This window comes from Choloepus didactylus, chromosome 8, assembly GCF_015220235.1.
Source record: "Choloepus didactylus isolate mChoDid1 chromosome 8, mChoDid1.pri, whole genome shotgun sequence".
Classification (NCBI taxonomy): domain Eukaryota; kingdom Metazoa; phylum Chordata; class Mammalia; order Pilosa; family Megalonychidae; genus Choloepus; species Choloepus didactylus.
The window spans coordinates 21,106,721-21,110,540 of NC_051314.1; the positions used below are offsets into that span (position 1 = coordinate 21,106,721).

Genomic DNA, 3,820 nt, shown 5'->3' on the forward strand with positions numbered 1-3,820 from the left:
AGGTTAATTGTAAAGGTTAGGAGATAGATAGTGATGATTGTTGCACATTATTGTGAGTGTAATTAGCACTGAATTATGTGAATGTTCGAAAGGGAAAGTTTTGCGTCATGTATGTTACTAGAATGAAAGTTAGAAGATAAAACATGGGACTATATAACACAGTGAACCCTGTTGTGAACAATGGGCTATTAACTTGTTCTACTAAAAAGTATAAGAATGTTCTTTCATGAATTGTAACAAATGTATGACACCAATACATTAATAGTAGGGGTATATGGGAAACAAAAACATCTAATGTAAACTATGGACTATAGTTAATAGCACTATTTTAATAATACTTTTTTATTAATTGTAACAAAGATACCACACTAATGCCAAGTGTCAACAATAGGGGGTACATGGGAACACTATACTTTTTACATGACTTTTCTTTAAACCTACAACTTCTCTAATTGAAACAAATAATTATTTTTAAAAACATTATGCTAAGCAAAAGAAACCAGACATACAGCACTACGTATTTATATTTATATAAACTGTAAATATAAATAAATCTATAAAGACAGAAATAGGTTAGTGGTCATGTAGGGCTAGAGAAGGACAGAGGGACTGAGAGGTGACTGCTTTGGGGGATGGGGTTTTTCTTTTTGGAGTAATGAAAATGTTCTAAAATTGATTGTGATGATGAATGCATAACTGTGAATATACTAAAAGCCATTGACTGTACACTTTGGATGGATTGCATTGTATGTGAATATATCTCAATAAAACTGCCTTTCTTAGTCGAAAAAAAAAAAAAGCTAGATGGTGATGACAACTCCAAATTAACAAAGGGTCACTGGATTGTACAATTAAAATGAGTAAATTTTATGGTATGTAAATTATACCTCAATAAAGCTGTTTAAAAAAGCTTTGGTTTCCCACTTCAAAAATTACTCAAGTTGAGAGGTTTCCCTAATCAGCCAGGTTTGGGGCCCAAGGTTCTAGTCCAGGGATCAGCAAACCATGGACAGCCACATTGGGCCTGTGGCCTGTTTTTATATGGCCAGCTAAGCCAGGAAGGGTTTTCACATTTTTAAAGAGTTGTTTACGAAAAGGAGAAAAATATACACAAGACAGCATATGTAGCCCTCAAAGCCAAAAATATTTCCTATCTGGCTCTTGACAGGAAAAGTTTGTTGACCCCTGTAATCTAGTCCCTGCCACTCAAAGTGACCAAGCTTCATGAGCATCACCTGCGAGCTTGTCAGAAATGAAAAATCTCAGACACCACCCCAGAGCTACTGAGACAAGATCTGCATTTCTACAAGGTTCCTTGTAAAACTTGAGAAGCCCTGGCCTAGTGCACTGCCAGGAGAGGGATGGGGTTTGGAGGGGCTGTGTGCCAGCCATGGAACACCTGTGGAAGGTTCCCCTTTGGAAACGAAACAGGGTTGGCTCAGGTATCCTTGACTTTCAGAGGTCTCAAGACCCTTCAGAATCAGACACGTGCATGTACGTGTGGTTACTAAGACAAGAGGCTGCAACTTGGAGCAACACTTCTCAAACCAGCCTTATCAAACGACACTGCTCCAAAGCTCGACCCAGGAGTTCTACCACTAAAACAGATAAATGAATGGTTTTCCCCAGTATGAACCCGCAATTAAGTAAATGAATAGACTTTCCCAATTAAGTTCTCTCCCCCCAAAAAAGTTTTAAACATAAATAAATTTTAAAAATTAAATACCTAAGAAATGCAACCTATACATATGAAAAAGTAAAATATTTATATGCATATCAAGTAGTAGCAACATTATCCATGCACAGCAGTTAGCATTCATTTTCCCCATGTTTTGGTTTAACACCACATTAGTGGTTTATTCCCTTCAGGGAAATTGCATAAGGTATATGTATAGCATATTATGAATAAATTATAGAAGATTGTGTAGTTGGAAAATTAATTCCAAATTACAGTATTTCTTCTAAAAACACATTCATTGCTAAACAAATTATTTAAAACTAGTAGACAATAAAATGAGCCTATAATTTATTAAGTTATATATCCAATATATATATAGTCAACTTGCATAAAATTACGTATGGGTTTTTAAACACAGCCTAGTTCTAAAATAGTAATTCAGGCCACTGGGATTTCCACAGGATATAAATTGCCATTAATATCCTTTTTATGAAGAAAAGGTCCCTTAAGACCATTGAAACTATGTTATTAAGAAATGCTATAGCATACTTTAAAAATAAAAATGGTGAAATATATGCATCAAGATAATCTTTTACTGGGTACCAGCCCTATAGCAGAAATTCAGAAGGTGATTTAAACCTAGTTAACCACATTTCCAAATGACTTAGGTTTTTATTCTCTTCTTAAAATATATATCACATGTATAGTTTAGTTACAAATTCTTCTTTCCATTACAAATGGGAATCTATCATGCTGACAATCTAAAGATAGAAGAAATAAATTACTTGGATAGTCTAGTACTTTATTAGAAATATAAATACTCTGGCTCCAAAAAAAACAATTAACTTTTACCTGTAAGCAAAATACTAAAATTTTTGTTTGGGAGAAATGAAATAAAATACAGTGAGTGGTTTTCTCTTCATTTATAACTGTAAAAATCCCTTTTGCCTTTTGCCTATCTAGTCATGCAATTTAATAAGCCCTCAAAAGAATTTACATGTCTTTACACAAAATTCACATCTACATCAGTAAACTGCCAGTCCTTTTATATTTTCAGTGCCTTATCAAAATATGGGTAACAGAGTTCTTCATTCTATGAGGCAGGAAGATGTTTCTTAAGTATTCCTTTGGATGATGAGGATATATTATCTGGGAAAGGCAACTCAAATTCTATTAGATAGTCATGACATTGGTCTGTATTTTTTGGAAACGGCAGCCCATATCCAATAATTCTCCTCATTCCAGGTTTTACAATATCATTTGTTGATATAGGTATGGTTCTTCCATCCATTTGCGGCACATTAATTGAGCAGCCACATAAGGCCTCCTAGAAACTAATTTTGGCAGAATAAATTATATTTGATCCATCCCTTTTAAATTTGGGGTGATCTTTATCTTTAATGATAAAAAACAATGTCTGCTGGAATACTATTTGGTGTTTCCTCTCCTTGCCTTGGAAAAGTAATTCGGATGCCTTCTTTCCACCCTTTTTTAATCTCAGTAGTGAGAATTTTGTCCTCAGATCTAGAACTCCTTCCATCAGGGTTTAATCGTTTAAAGAAATCTTCATCTGTTCGGTACAACCACTACATACGTCTTCAAGTGATACTCATAGTTCATGAATAACTGGAGGACGTTGTTTGAGGCGGGATGGCCCTACAGAATTCCTGTATCTCAGATATCCATTCATGCTGAATCCAAAGGCACTAAAAGGATCTCTGTCTACTTTCATTTCTTCAGAATCTCTACCAACAGCCATCTGTCTTCCAAAGACAAGTGTGGCATGAGCATCACCGTAAGAGGTGTATGGGAAGGTACCTCCTTGTCCATCAGTGCCTCCTGCTCCTCCTTTCAACACCTAAGTATGCGCGCATGGTGGCACCAAACAAACCCCATTCTCGCAAAATCTAAAACCCAACTCTCATGACATCTTTTGCCTCCGTTTTCCCATAATGTTTTCTTAAGGCTTTGATGTGATAACTGAGGTAGAGACTGGAGCTATGCAGCTGAAAGGCAAGGAAACGCCACTAGAAGCGGGGTTGCCGGGTCGCATGATGTTTCTGAGGGAACTGCTTTCCACAGTGGCTGCACCGCTTTACGTTCCCACCAACACTGAACTAGTGTTCCTATTTCTCCACATCG

The 3,820-nt window shown here is 36.2% G+C and overlaps 1 pseudogene; it reads right to left on the bottom strand.

Moving 5' to 3' along the window:
* Positions 1-2,771: 2,771 nt before the first annotated feature.
* Positions 2,772-3,527, bottom strand: LOC119543314 (annotated as a pseudogene).
* Positions 3,528-3,820: the final 293 nt, after the last annotated feature.